Here is a 16,070-nt window from a genome sequence, read left to right as displayed (position 1 = left end):
TAATAATACTTACACTTACATTTGTGGGAACACTTACAAGAAAAACAAGTAACTGTAACTTTGGTATCAAATAATTAGAATCATGGATTATTCTTGGTTTCTTTTCAGAAAACATCTGTAATAACTCACATTAAGATTATAATAAGAGTAATTAATAAGTTATGGTTATAAAATTATAAATGAATGCTAAATCAGAGAAGCTAAAGAAAATAAATGTGATATAAATGTGATTTTGACATTGAACTTGAAATGGTGTAGAAAGGTGTAACTGCAATTAAACATCACTGATACGTTGGAGGTAGATGGTAGGTGAAAGGTGAAAGGTTAAGGGAAAAGGGGAACTAACAGGAGAGCAGAGATGACCAACGCCTTATATGGAAGCAGGGTGTTGAACAACGTAAACGTTTCAGAGAAAAGGTTGTGCAGGCAATGTACATAGGAGGTTGAGCAACCCTGAGACATTAGCACAGACATCAGGACATAATGTCTGTAAGACAGTGATGGATATGAGATCATCTGTCCAAGCAGTCAGCCAATTAAACAAGCACAGCAACAGTGCTAGCCAATGCAAACGCACCAAAAGGGTGGATAAACCCTATAAAAGGTGGGTGCAAAAGAGGAACCTTTGGTTGGATCCTCCGGGCAGCTTCGAGCCGAGATCGAGATGGACAAAGAACTCTGCAGCTGAAGAAGAGCCGGCACCACAGAGCCAAAGACTGTCCTGCGCATGGGGACCAACCCGTCAGCCCCGCAACCTGTGGCTTCACATCGCACTTCTCTCATCGGCTGGGTTCAGACCCCAAAGACAAAGATGAAGATAAAGACAAAGGCAAAGACAAAGAACAAAGGCAAAGAAGAAGAACTGGTGCCTTCCTTCCTGCCAGCACCCAAGTCCTGTGTGACCTCACCATCCATGCGGAGAAGAAGCTCATCAGACCTACAGAGATCCCTGGCTTCGTCGATCAACTTCCTCCTCCTGCTGCAACACCTTCATCATCATCAGGCCAGGTCTGGGGTTTGAAAAACCACGCTCTGTCCGTCTCTCTCAAAGGTTCCCTTTTTTAGTTCTCAGTGTCAGCATTAGGGAAAGATAGACTAGATGATTGATTTTACTTATTTGATTATTTCTGCTACTGAATTAAGCTGTACTGACCCTTGCAAAAATGCCTTACTAATAAAATATTTAGCATAAAGAAAATCTAAAAGATGTTGTGGACATTCAGTTAATGAGTCACCTTAAAGTTCTTTGATGGTTGTAAAATAGCTATGATGTTTGATTCTAGAGAGGAAAAAGTGGAAAATGTTTTTAGGTTGCTGGTAGCCCATATGTAAAACATCATCCTTGGGACTCGCCGAGTCACTAAAACCTACCTGGTTCAATAACAAATGCACGTTGTAATATAGAGAACGAGCGACCGTTAACGGGTGTGCTCTGTGAAACTAGTTGGCTGTAGGCTGCTCAGTCTGGCTAATTCACAGGGGGAAGAAGGTTGGGACACCTGGATGTAGGCCGTCAGAAACCAGGCGAATCGCTTCTCCACATCAGCTTAAACAGAGTTTACTTCTGGACAGGGTAAATCCCAGCAGATTTAGGAAACTCAATTAACCTGTTAGATGGAGAGCTGGTAGCACATATCCCCTCTCAGAAGAGGAAGTAGAGAGTAGAGAAAGAAGGCGGGGGGGTGTTGCGCAACAACAACGTTTTAAAGCTAGGAGAGGCTTCTGTTGTTTTTAAAAGATCAGTCAGCCAGATGGAAGCGGACGAAAGAATACCCTATCACCTTGTTCTCATAAAGTCTAAATGCGGCACTTTTTCGAATTACGATTGAATAGCTGTTTTTATTTGCATATCAGGATGATTTGTGTCTGGAATGCAAAACCAACTTTTCCCCATAGTTCAGTCTCCTTTATCTGTGTGTAAACTTGGTAGTTACTGCATGCAAACTGGTTTGATGGTGATTTAAGCAAACAAAAATTTCATGTCAGTCTCCAAACAGCGCCAGTTTTGAAAAGCAATTAATCAAGAAAATAAATTTCGTAGTCCAAATCTTATTACAAACCCCTTTCAGCACTAAGCTGTTTGTTTCCCCGAGAAGCTTTGCTCTGGTGAGAACTTCAGACCGCACCTGCTTTTTCTTATCCTTCTTCCTCCTGCGAGTCTGAAGAGGCCCTTGACCGGAGAGTCAAGGAGATCTCGTTAAGGAACGGAACATTTCGTCCCGGCGAAGTGGAGGCCAAACATTTGCGCTCTGAGAACAGCCTCCTGCGAGACAAAACCGGGCAATTAAAGCTGATGAGCTTCAGCCGACATGACAAAGCCATAACCGCTTCCCCCGCACTTTGATTCAAACAGAGCATGGGATAGCGGGCCCTCTTGGTCTGCTTGCATCATCGCTTGTGTTGATGTCAAAGGTGAACGGGAACAAGGAGCCCCAAACAACAGCTGTGGAGATAAAAGCACATTTGCTTCAAAGCTAACAAAACTGTTTGTTTTTTCTATAGATTTCTACCACTTCTGATGGAGGAAACATGAGTTATGAACACCTTGTAGTGGGTAACACCATGCCTTTGTCATAATATGTTGTGTGTTGTACAGCTGTGCTGTACAACGTAACACGTAATCAGTTTTATGTGTAATTATAATGCATTTATAAGTGCATTATAATTGCACGTATAGTTATAGGTGTAGCTATCGTAGCTATTTTCCCGAATGATGGAGTTCCTCGTTGCATCCTGGTTGACTCTGAAATGTGCTGCCACAATAAAATTTATGCGTTTTAGGGCTTTTTTCGCACATCTGTGACAGCATTGGTAATAAATGTAGTCAGTGTCTGAGTACCAGCAAAGAGCCTGATAACCAGAAAAAACCGGTAACACTTTATTTGACGGGGTGTGCATAACACTGACACAACACTCTCATAAACATAACACCTGTTATGAACATGAAGGAGTCCTCATTAATATTTATGACTGTTAACATGAAGTGTCATTCGGTAAATAACGACATTTTTAACACAAAGTTGACACTTTTAATGGACTTTAAATGCAAATTTTAATAGAACTTTGTGTTCTATAGTGCCATTATTTACCAAATGACACTTCATGACGACAGTCATAGACAACCATGAAGAGTCCTTCTTGTTCATGACAGATGTTATGTCGTGTTTATGACAGCGTCATGTCGTCTTATGCGCAGCCCTTCAAATATAGTGTTACCAGAAATTTCGAAATCGGTGTGCATAAATAACTCTTTGACCCTTCAAACTCCCTGGTTTTTTTTGTGTTTCTTTTCGTTAATACAGTAAAACAAAAACAAAAATCTGTGCCAGTGTGTAATTATGTTAGGGATAGGGTTAGCAACTAGAGATCAGGCGCAAAATCTGTGTGTAGTGATGGACTCTGATCCGAACCCTCAGAGTCACATAAATACAGTTACAAAGTCGGTCTTCTGTCACCTGAAGAACATTTCCAGGGATGAAATGTCTCAGTAAGATCTAGAGAAACTTCTTTATTTGTTTATCTTTAGACACATTTATTGCTGCAGTAGTGTCTTCACAGGTCGCGTTCTCACTAAAACCAGGCAGATAAGAGCACATCACCCCAGTTCTAAAGTCCCTCCACTTTCTCCCTGTAGTTCAGACAACAGACTTTAAAATACTTCTGTTAGTCTACAAATCACTGAACGGCTTAGTTAAAGATGTTGCTGTTGCTGTTTCAACCTTCCAGACCTCTCAGGTACAGACATGTATAGCTATAGTGGAACATTGATCAACATATTTATATACATATATTTTTATATATATCAAAATGTAACGTTTATCGCTGGTTTCACAGTTGGTGACTGCATGACGTTGTTACGGCGTCAAACACTTTGAGCTGCCTTGTCGCTGAGACGCGCCGCACAAATAAACTCAAACTGGATCTCATTTGTTCATCAGTTGGACGTACACGCGATCCGTATTTCTAACCGACGTGATTCATGTTCGACGTTACAGTTTCAGAGAGTTTGCAGAAGCATCATGTTTTGTTTTGGGTTTTTTTCCAAAGAGAGGTAATCTCAGTCTTAGGCGACTGATGCCTCAAGAGGAAAGGAAAACTAGTGAGGGGTTATCTGCTCCCTCACCTTCTCTGCTTAACACTCGCTCAGAGGTTCAGCTTCACGCAGAATAAAAACGCTCACAGGAATAGAAGGCGCTGCAGCCCGTGTGTGTGTGTGTGTGTGTGGGGTAATAAACTGGGTTAAACGTATTTTCATCAAACCCAAACACTCAGCTTCTCCTGCCTGCAAAACACCGACAGCAGCTGCAGATTGAGCGAAGAAGATAATGCAGTTGCGTTTTGTTATGCAAACGTAAAATACCACAGCATTCTCTACGGAGTCCTGGCGTTTTCCTCTGCCACACTTAAGTGCTGTTGATCGTCAAATTAATGTAGTTGGTACAAAAGAATCAGAGTGAAGGACAAACAATGTAGATTTTTAAACGAATGTTTCATTTATTAAAAACTTTATCTATAGATAAAGTCCAATCTATAACCCAACGGAGATGATCCTCACATTGTGAACTGCGCATCCTTTATGAAGTACAACGTCCCACAGGAGCAGCTGGTCATCGTCTACGCTGCCAATTATTCAGTCTCTCCTGTTCCCGTCCGTCGCCGTGTGCTTTGGCTCGTTCCACAAAACATGTCGGGTCCAAACAACAACGAGCAAATTAGGCCTGCAGAGACGATTGCCAGGGCAGACCTTCCCTCCACACAGCGCTTAAACAGAGTAGCTGAAATCTCTGCAGACCGCACACAAACTGGACACAAGCTAAATTTCACCACATTTTATAACAAAATTTAAAATACAAGGTCCTGCGTTCGATTCCCGGCCCGGGGTCTTTCTGCACGGAGTTTGCATGTTCTCCCTGTGCATGCTGTGGGTTCTCTCCGGGTACTCCGGCTCCCTCCCACAGTCCAAAACCATGACTGTCAAGTTGATTGAGCTCTCTCAATTCTCCCTAGGTGTGTGTGTGTGTGTGTGTGTGTGGTTGGTTGTTTGTCCTGTCTGTCTCTGTGTTGCCCTGTGACGGACTGGCGACCTGTCCAGGGTGAACCCCGCCTCTCCAAGGAAGCCTGTAGACAAACTATTAAAAAGAAAATAAACAATCAATCATAATAAAACCTCATTGTGTTTATTTAGGTGATTATTTTTGTATATATACATTTTTATTTTTTTATTTAAATTGTAAGAAACACATTTTTAACTCGTCAAAAGCAATTATTCCACACTTGAATCCCAGTGTGGACTAATTATCAGACATAGACAAGTTAACTTTCCGGTTAATTCCAGCTAATTTTCTCAATCTACTGGAAACAGAAATGTCTGAACTATAGTAGAAGTAAGTTATTTTATAACAGAAACTAAATCTAACCTCCTCAACCTATAAATTCCACCTGGTTTGCTCTACTTCCAACCAGACGGTTCATCCCAGATAACGGCTGACGTCCTTGACTGGAGCTACATTGTCACACTGTGCTGGTAATCTATTGCACTCAGTCCCTATTCTCCAACACAGGACACAGCTATTACCATTTTAAAAAGCCCTCTTGCTGTTGGACACGATTTTCTCTTTCAGACCAAAAGAAAAAAAAACAATCCCAGTTGAACCTCTGCAGAGTTGTGTTTTCACATGCGAGTGGATCACTGCTGGGGTAGGAAAGTTAAAAAAAAAAAGAAAAAGAAAAGTGGGGGATGCATGTGCATGCACCTTTCTACTCCGCAGCACCTAGCAGTGAATCCTCCATCAGCTGCGTGAGGTGGGGGACAGAAGTCACTGTGTATCCCACAGAGCGAGGCAGCGAGCGAGAGAGATGCCTGGCTGGCCGTAAGGTTGCCACAGCAACAGCGAACATTGCAGGCATAGTTGTGAAAAAAGAGGGGAGGCTTTGTGGTGGCGGCAGAGCGGAGGGGTTGGTCTTCCCTGATTGGGATAATGAAGACGCCAGCGGACACTTTTTGTGAATTAAGATACAAACGCACCAGTTTGAAGGAGGGGGGGAAAAAAAAGATAGGAAAACACCAAATCAAACCACAATTAACGCTCTTTTTCTTTAGGGGACATCACATCATGGGCGCGTCAAATGTTTTTACAGCGCCCAAACAACAATAAATGGCTTCCTTGATGGTTTCTTGTTGTTTTTTTTCCCTTCTTTTTGCATGGCGTGTTACGACCCGTGGAAAACGAGCCCAAATGGCAAAGTGCATTTTCGGAAAGATGAATGAACGCGAGGAGGAATGTGTGTCAAGGGCGAGAGCGTCCCTGAATGTGGCGCTGGATGGGGAGTGCGTAGGAACTAAGTGGAGACACATAAGGCCCCATTTCTTTGACAACGAGTCCACAGGGACCACCTGCAACCAGCAGCTGGAAAAAAAAAAAAAAAAAAGATCAGCTGATTCTCCTCTTTCCAGGGGACCGAAAGCGGCCTCTGTGTGCAGCACGTCGGAGACGTTTGTTTCCTGTTTAACGCGGTGCTCGAAAGGAAAAGCTGAAAAAGACACTAACTACAATGCTTTGTAAAAGCACATCCGCCGTTTCCCCCCAAAATCAAGTATCAAACATGTTTCGCTGGGATTTTCTAAACCAGGGGTGTCTAACTCGTTTTCAGTTTGGATTAGGCCGTACCAAGATATTTAATGTTCTCAAAGGGCCAGTTGTGCCATTAAGATAGAACCCATTAATAAACTTAAAATATGAATAGCTGCTGCATTCAATAAGTACATCTTAAAGGAACAGTGTAATGTGTTTTCCAGGTACATAGTGCCATTTTGTAGCACAATCAAGTAACTGTGACGTTCAGTTGCTATAAAAATGCTGCATATATTAAATATGACTCAAAAGAAATTTGACTTTGTAATTTAAGGCCTCTGTCACTTTAAGAAGCTCCTCCTCTTTCTGAAACCTTCAGGAAGTCAGCACGACATGGCTCCTCTATTAGCCCTTTAGCAACATTTTTCACTGAGAGGCTGGTATAGTGAGCTCAGCAGGTCAGCAGTTCCACCAGGTGTTTACTAATTGCTGCTGGCTAGTCTGAAGGAGCTGATTGGAGGAAACTGTAGCTCAGAGGAGGAGCTTTGTCTCGGCGCTCAGTTGAACCAAGAGTTTTTCAGAGCTGAACGGTTTCCATGGGAAATTAAAGGATTTTCCAAACATTCATGAAAGAATCAAAGCAACAATCCAGGTGTGTTTAAGTCTAAGGAATAACATTATAATGTGACACAAAGTTCAAAAAAGCCGATTTCACATAATACTGCCCCTTTAAAATGAAATAATATTGAACATCTTTGACATTGATGTAATTTGGCAGTATGCAGATGAAAACTGATTTGATTCAATTGATAAAATAGTATTTAAGCACACAAAAGGTTCTTTTTATGTGGGCCTCCGGACTCTAGGTGGCCACCTAAAAAGCACTGGGGGGCCAGATTTGGTCCCCGGGCCTTTAGTTTGATACGTGTTCTAGACCAACACAAAGTTGTACAAAAAGTGCAACAAATAAGATATATTATTTTAATTTGACATAAAAAAAGAGACCCTGATCAAAGCATATTTAAAGGCCCAGTCAAAGTCCAGACCTCAATCCAGACCAGTCTGTCAGAAAACGTCAAAAAGCCAATCTGAGCAGGAGGTTTTTCACCGAGAACGAACAGCAGATCCAGCCTTGAATAACTTGGAAGGAATCGGGAGTAAACAACGGAGAATCCAGCAAGGATTCACCACACGACATTCAAAACAGATTGATTAAAAAAAGAGAAAGCAAATATACCTTAATCGGAAGTGAGACCAAAAAAAAAGTACAGTATATTCTGACCTGCGACGCTTTTCAGTTTAAGGTGTTGGTTTATGGAAATAATAAGATATTCTAAGCCTCTTTCTCCATTTAAAAGAAATGTGAAAATGATTATGATGACACGATTATGGCATTGAATAATCTGATACTTGGTCGTGTATTTGAAATATGTCTGTAATGTTCTTCTGAGTTGAACAGCTAATATTCTCTCTGTATGGATGGAGATGTTCTATAGCTTCTTTCTGCTCCTCTTCATAAATGATTTCTTTGGCTGTTACATGAGCTACCCATATTTATTGAATGAATGACGTAAAAAAAAAAGAAAGAAAAAGAAAATGAATGACCAAAACTTCAAGTGCTTCAGCACCAGGGAGGAGTGGAAACTGGGCGAGTAAACGAACAGATGTGAGGGGTGATGGATGAATGGCAGAGAGCAATTATAACAACACAAGCCTACACGGAATAATAACCTAATGAACATAAAATGAATAGAAGTACAACTAACAATAAATAAATGCAACTAGATAAGAAGAACAAACAACAACACGAGAACACGACACTCAAGACAACACGGCACGTTGCGTTTCGAGGACAAAGTCATGTTTCTCTTTCAGATTCAACGCGCAATCACAGCAAACATTTCCCATAATTATAGATTTAATTAGAAACAACAGAAAAGAAGAAGAAGGAAAAAAACAAGGCCGCAAACATATCTGTAACATTTATTAAAGACAGTGGGACCTTTTCTAAATACCACGCTGCCATATTGATATCCCGTCCTGCAGCTCGGCCATCAGATGTCAGCAGTCCTAATTACGCCTTTTAATTTCCAAAGCCTGGGAACGCGGCCGCCATGTTGACTTTAGATGCGGTCGCTTCCCGCCGGAGCACGGCTGTGTGTTTGTACGGCGTGGAGGAAGCAGCTCCACTGGGTCCTGGTGACAACGGTGCTGGTCAGACAGAGTTAAGGCAAGCGAAGCAGCAGACACAGCTTCAGGCTGCTGTTTTAGTTGTTTATATATACACACATGTATTTCTTTTTCTTTTTTTTTAATGGAGGAAATTCTTGGTCTCAAAACTGCACCTAATATTGTGGATTTATGGGCTGAGAGAAAGTTAAACTGCTCCAAAACAAAACAGACACAGTCACAGGAGATGCTTTGCTGGCTTTCTACTTGTCTTTGTGCCGAAAATGTAAAGGTAAATCTCACAAAGATTATTTAGTACAAAGGGAAAGAGCTTGTTCTCGTGCAGTACTTTTATTTTCTGATTCAAGCCATTAGTTCTGCAGCTATTTTTACACCTTTTGTAAAAACCAGTACTTCAGCTTTGCTTTTATTCTGCAGCCATTGTCCCAGGCGAAGCGCTTCCTGCAGCTTTCTCTTTTTCTGCTTTTGTTTGGACGAACCAATAAGCGCTGTACTTCTAAATGTCAAACTGTGTTTTTATTTGCCGTGGCGACACGCGAGAGTATTCACATCCTTCGGCTTTTTGCTGTGCTACGTCCGCAAACTTCCATGTACCTCATTAGGATTTTATATGTGATAGACCAAAACAGTCTGGTGGGTAGCTATATATTCAGATTTATTTTTTTATTTTTTTGGTGTAAAATTGTTTTTGCCCCTCATTATTCAACCGTTTGTGGAGCAAACGTCTGGAGTCATTCTGCGTCTGACTCCAAACAGCTTTACAGACACAGTGACATTTTCTCCGTCTCTTTTCTACTGATTCGATGGCGGACGTCAACCAGTCTTCAAGTTTTGCCTCAGATTCTCAATTGGATCAACGCCTGGAGATGGACTCGGCCATCTTAGCACACCAATATGCTCTCGGTTAAAGTTTGGGGTTGTTGTTGGCAGACTCGGTTCGATTTGGGACCGAAATCTGGTTATAGCATAAAAAAAAAAAAAGTGGAGAAAAGTTCATATGACCTCAATATTTCAAGGCGCTGTCCTTGGTTTTCCATCAGATCTTCCGCAATGTCCTGCTGGTTTGTGTTTCAACCTTCGGGACTCAATATGTTTTCATTTAGCTTCACTAGACGCTCCACAAAGGTCCAAAACACTAAGTAAACTGCTGTGCCGATTCGTCCCGTACGTCTGATCCAGCAGGCTGATATCCTGATACTTGCACTCTGATTGCATCATTCCCCTCCTCCTCCCCTCTAATCTCTCATTTGTAATGTCGCAATAACGAATTTGATGTCACTTTCATTCTTAAGGCGCCAGAACAGGAAGTGGATCGGAACATTTTCTTTCCTAAATCATGCAACTCAGCAGGACCGTTCATCTTTATCCCATTTCATATGCCGATATAAAATGATTTATTGTGGTTTCTGACAAGTGAAAGGTCACAGCAATTAAGGAAAGGTAACAGAGTAGGAAGTGCTAAATCAATGATTCGTGCAACACATTTCAGTAAAAAAAGATATGTTTTAAAACATGGGGAAACGCTTCATTTTAGGCTTCTCTGAGTAGAATTAACACTTTGACAAAGACTTTAAGGTTCATCTTTGACTAGTGAAACAGGAAATGTTAAATAAAGAGTAAAACGTCTACATAATGATGTTAAAGTGCCAGGATTCGGTGATATCGATATATGTTACATCCATCCAACTGAAAAAAAGCAAAACTGTCAGACTGGAAAATTTAAAAGTGCAGTAACTGGGTCGCATAACCCATTTTAACTAAGGGTGTTTTCACACCTGACAGTCTGGTAGACTTGGTTCGAATTGGGACCAAAATCACAACATTTGTTACATTTCCAGCTGCTGTGCTTCTCTTTCACACTGCACTGTGTCAAACGAACCAAACTCTTTGAAAAGCCTGTTCCTCCCCTCGCCTGCAGGGGCGCTGCACCAAGAACAACTGAAGGAAACTACACCAAAACCTCTGAAAAAGACACGAGCCCAACTTCCTTCTTTGCTAAAGGTAAACAAAAATGGAGTAGTGTCAGATTGTAGCTCTAATATCTAGTCCAATGCTAGCAGGAGACGTTTCTCCTGCTAGCATTGGATTAGAGTGTTTGTTTTGGTTGTATTTACCCAGAATGCCCTCTGGTTTAATCTGCTTTGTGCATTAGGAGCGGTCTCCAGTTCATCCATCTATGTATTCAAACCGTGCCAGAGTTCAGTTCAACCCAAACCAAGACCTGGGTTTGTAAAGACAGAGTTCAATTTTTTTAGGCAGCATCAGAGTTTGGTTGAGCATTCACACATCCCCAAACCAATCAGACTTTCTTGGCAAACGAACTAGAGTTAAACTAAAACGGACTAACCAAACGGCTGGTGTGAATGGATCCTAAGACGTAACTGAACGCCCTCAGTTTTCTTTAGCAGGAGTCTATTGGCAGGCCACATCTTCACTTAGTGACACATTGTACTCCAGATCAACTTGGGAGAACATCTTTTGTCCACAGATCAACCCAATGAGCGTCTGAATTTGATTTCGCTATAGGGCATTGTGTCCTAACTAAAGTCCTAGTTAAAGCTTTTATTGTCATGTTAAGAAGTTATTCTTACGTGGATTTTGATGTATGCTTGGACATGCTGCGACGCTGCAAAATAAAGCACAAGGTTTAGAGTCCCAACTAGTTAGAATTCACCATTCCGCCTTCTGGCCAGGTAGACCCTGTCATCGGTCGATCCGACACCCCCACACTTACCGTGACAGTAAATACGGGGAGGTTAGCGACAGAAACAAACACCCTGAAGAGCTGGAGAACAGCTTAACTTCTGAAATGTAACCAAAAGAGGTTACGAAGGAGTCTCCTTCATCCTCGTACTCCCGACATCATTTCCCTGCTGCCTCGTTTCCTCTCGACCGGGTTGGCACACACAGACCAGTGATGTGAGGATATGACCCCGAGCTGTCATTGTTTTCCTGAAAACTCCTTCCCTCTCCCTCCTTGCTCGTCCTCAGGGATGTCGGGGCAGCACACAAACGGGTGATTTTTAAAATTAATTAATTTTTTTAACCATAAGTGCAGGTACCGCGTCTTCAATTTTTTATTTTATTTTTTTTCCTGAAAAGCCAGCGGAAAGTGTTTGGGATAACTCACCTGAAATGTCCTACCAGGCCGTCCGTCACTGAGTTTTCAAAGTGACAGGGGAGCCATTAGCCCGGCTCAGAGTGTGTGTAATGGGATGAAAATGGTTGGGCTTGTGATGTTTTGAGTGCGTCTTCTATCATCTTTGCACTTGAAAGATGTATGAGAACTTATTCCTAGAGAGACCTTATGGTTTAGGTGCACAACAAAACATGTTGTATTTTTTTGTGCCATATTCGGAGTGCGGACCCAAATTCATCCGGTGGTCTGCTGCATAGGGACACACACACACTCACACTCACCTTCCCCCACCCATAGCTCACCCTCTGCAAAACCTGCCATTCCCAGGTCCATGATGTAATGCTAGCACACACACCCCCATCCTCTCCCTCCGTCTCTCACACACTCTTCTCCTCTCCTTCCTCCCCCTTCTTTCGATTGGTTGCTTTCGTCTGCATCTGCTGGATCAGCTCTGACTCCTTCGCACACGCACACACACCGACACATGCGCCGGCAAATGGGGGATTCCTCCGCCACTGCAGCCTCTGCTCAAGTCTCCACCTGGCTCTAGCAGAAAAAAAAAAAAAAAAAAAAAAAAAACCTCCACACGGTGAGTGCATCCTTCTTCCCTTTCAGATAGCAGGTGATTGTGGCTCTCAGTAAAAGACAAAAAGGAAAACGATGAGAAGATGCTGATTTTTTTCATCGCGGCTGCTGCAGCCTGGGAGTTACGAAGTGGCGTGAGGTGGAGGGAGGTTGGGTGGGGGGGGGAGCCGCTCGGTTACTACAGACACCGGTCATCTCGGCGCTCCGTGCCGTGGCAATGCGTTGCTCGGGGGTTGTGCGGCTTCGCGGACGAATCCGAGCAGGAAAACGGACGCCGGGGTGCACGTGCGTGAGGTGAGAAACCCGCTTTTCACGTCGCGGCTGAAACAGGAAGCTACCGTGTCCTCCAGGGTGTTGAGTGAGGTGTCAAGTCACCTTGCTGGAAAGGGAAGGAGCAAAGGAGAAGAGCTGCGGCGGCGTTAAGTTGCGTGCTGCAGTGTGTGTGTTTCTTGGACCGGCTCGGATAAATCCCCGTCAGTCCCGTTATGTCGCCTGAAGAAACAGGGTGTGTACATGTGGTGTGAACCGGTGACATTTGGTCTCTCTCTCTCTCTTTTCTTATTATATGCGCTCCGCTCCTTTACTGTGGGACTCGGTGACACTGAGCATAATAGGAAAAGTAATTCTATTATCGCCTCGGCTTTTCACTGCTGAATGACACATTAATGATAATGGAAGTGGGCGAAAGGAAATCACTGGTCCATCTCTCTCTCTCTCTCTCTCTCTGCTCATTCTGACCAATTTGAAACGTTTGTGCGATGAAATGTTAATATTTTAAAACGGCAGCTCTACGCTACTTCACTTGACATTTGGAAGCTCCCGTAATGATTTCTTTTTGTAATGCGTTTCCATTTTCTTCGATACACCGAGTTAGATAAAAAAAAAAAGAAAAAAGAAAGTTCTACTTAGAAGTGCTTTGCAAGATTATTTATACCTTGAAGCTGTTTGCATGGATTCATGTTACAAACGCAAACTTCTGTTTTCATACTTTTTTCTTTTAACTAATTAAAGTGTGAAAAGTGTGACTTGAATTTGCTCTCAGTTCTTCTGAACTGGGCCAGACTTTAAAAAGGGCTTTCAGGGACATTCAGCCCAGGGCTTCAAGTGCTTGGGGGATATTTTTTTTTATGCTATTTTATTTACAATTGCAAGTTTAGCAAACAAACTCATAGAAAATTCATAGACCCATATCTAGAAAGGTATTTTAATATAGTTAGGTTGTGTCAAGTCGTTGAATCAATAGATTTTGAAGATTCTGAGCGATCTACCAGACTGTTTGCACTAACAATTCATTCATTCGTGCCAACCGAAGCGTTTGTCTACCTAACAATGTACAGTAATTCTCTGCAGTCACGGATTCACGTCTGGAGACTCAACTTGCTGATTACTTTGTTTGCAAAATAGTCAGATTTGATGGAGCGCTTATGTGAAACAGCAATTTTTACCCTGACGTTAAAAAAAATCCCATAAAATTCACGTTTTCGAACGTGGTTCCCATTTCTCACACAGTCAGGTATTTTGTTCATGTCTTCCATTTTCCGTCCAACGTGTGATTACATGTGCAGACCTGTGGAGGTATATGCGATGCACATATGTGAATCCCCATGTGAAACATGGGAATCACATGTTTTTCCTTTGCTTTTTTTCCCCCCTAACGATAAACGTTTCAAATCCACATGCAAGCACACGGTTTTCACATGTGAAATTCGTCTTGACCCAGCTTCTCAGTTGTTTGATTCTGGACCTTGATTGGACCGTCATAACACATGAATACGCTTTGATCTAAGCCCGGCTGGTCCTGGTTTCGGATGTGTCCATCACGCCTCATTCGAAGCTCTGTCAGGTGTCGAGCAGCGGGAAAACACACAGAAACATCCAGGACGGGGATCACTGAGGACCAGGGTTGAGTTCCTGTCTCCACGTCTACATCGTAGATCGTCCTGTTGGAACGTACGTTTTGAAACAAAACGGTGTTTCCTTCAGGATTGCGCTGTGTTTAGGCCACTCCACTTGCACAATGTGAAGTGAAAACATCATTTCACCTCACTTTATTCAGGGGGATCACAGTTAAGGTCCTGAATATGTATGCACACCACACGTTCTAGATTTGCAATAATTGCTGAAACAGCAAATAAACAAAGCCGTGAACGGCAGCAGTGCGAATCCACAAGGCGCCGCCAACTCATTGGCTGCCGGCAGCACAAAAGCAGACACACATCTCACCCTCCATCATCTGCGTGCCATTTCTTTCATTACTCAATAAACCAATCAGCTCTGCTATGCCTTTCAACAAACTCGTTATTTATTGGGACAGCCGTCTGACCCCCCCCACGCTCCTCTCCCCTTCATTAGAGATCTTCAGACTCAGCAGGCCTGATTTGAATGAGGCCCCTCATGAAACTGTGAGCAAATATGTGTGTTGATTTTTTATTTATTTTTCCAAATCAATGATTAGCACACGAAAAGACTCTTCCTGGAGGCTATTTAACTCTGACATGGACTCTGTGGGGGTAAATGGAGAGTAATTATGATTGTGGCCTCAACAAAAAAAAGCTAATAAAGCAACAGGCAATGAGGAAAAGGAGCTACATCTTCAGCTCCAATTGGCTGTTTGGGATGTATTTGGGCGTTTAGAGGGTTAGCGAGTGGTCATACTAAGATAGTTTATTGATTTCTTGCTGTTTCAACCTCATTACATCTGACAACAGACAGCAGTGTTGCCTCTCTGCCCCACAAACCTTTAAAAGTGACTCCAGAATCTCGTATTAAACTCATTTGCTGTTGGTTTGCTTGTTTTTACATAAAATCTGAGTCTCATGTTTGCAGGGCTGCGTTCGGTGCCCATTTCTTGCTAAATGAAATGGTCGGGTCTGCCCTGAAGTGATGTGAGAGCCATGTGTTTGTTTTGTTTTTTTAAATGAACATGAACGTACATGAAGCCTTGACAGATTTACAAGTGGAAAAGACAGATTATATTTCAAATCAGGACCCGTCAGTGTGTCCCTTCCAGTCTGTGCAGGCTCTTCTTCCATATCAGCTGTTTATTTCTACTCATTTTATCTAAAGATTTAATCGCTTCCTTCCACCTGACCTCGGCTTTGACCCTCATCGGAACGTCTCCAAGAGAAAAAAACGTGCAGAGATTGCAAGGCCGCTGCGTCTGTGTGGTGCTTCCATTCCCAAGTGGCGTTCTATAAAAAGTCCTTTTTCTACGAAGCTGTTCTCGCAAATCTCATTCGTCTTTGTTTTCATAAAATGCTGTCAAAGGGGAAAAAAAAATCTCGGAGCATTCAAGTGCGCTGAGTTCATTTATTTATTTTTTTTATGACATCACATTTAACTTTGGATGAGCTGATTGCAGATTTTGTGAAGTCGATACCTATTTTAGCCAATTTCAGTTTCTGTTTTGGAACTATAAATTACAAAACGGCTTTTATTAAACTATTTTAATGGGGGACAATTAGAGCCATTTTATAGCATAAGCGTGAAAATATGTCACCTTAAGTTGTTATAAAAATCAAATATAACTTAAAAGAAATTTTACTTCCTAATTGAATTCCTTGAAATTGGGCCGCTGTCCCTTT

The 16,070-nt window shown here is 42.3% G+C and overlaps 1 protein-coding gene and 1 long non-coding RNA gene across 3 annotated transcripts in view; one reads left to right on the top strand and one right to left on the bottom strand.

Annotated features, from left to right (window-relative positions):
* Positions 1 to 4,470: 4,470 nt before the first annotated feature.
* LOC116718366 (uncharacterized) lies at positions 4,471 to 11,342 on the bottom strand. The gene is made up of 2 exons (XR_004338922.1): positions 8,588 to 11,342; positions 4,471 to 5,129 (listed from the first exon to the last, which is right to left on the bottom strand). It is a non-coding gene; the product is annotated as an uncharacterized LOC116718366 (long non-coding RNA).
* Positions 11,343 to 12,465: 1,123 nt separating this feature from the next.
* The window catches only part of LOC116718365 (semaphorin-4B), a 63,771-nt gene continuing 60,166 nt past the window's right edge, over positions 12,466 to 16,070 (top strand). Inside the window, exon 1 of one of the 2 annotated variants that reach the window (XM_032560232.1) lies at positions 12,466 to 12,490. The gene's annotated coding sequence lies outside the window, so the exon portion shown is untranslated. Of the gene's footprint in view, positions 12,491 to 12,629; positions 12,781 to 16,070 lie in introns of those variants that run through there. The other variant, XM_032560231.1, reaches the window with a different exon arrangement.

The sequence above is a fragment of the Xiphophorus hellerii genome, chromosome 4, assembly GCF_003331165.1.
Source record: "Xiphophorus hellerii strain 12219 chromosome 4, Xiphophorus_hellerii-4.1, whole genome shotgun sequence".
NCBI classification, from domain to species: Eukaryota; Metazoa; Chordata; class Actinopteri; order Cyprinodontiformes; family Poeciliidae; genus Xiphophorus; species Xiphophorus hellerii.
This window is presented reverse-complemented; position numbering and strand designations above follow the sequence as displayed.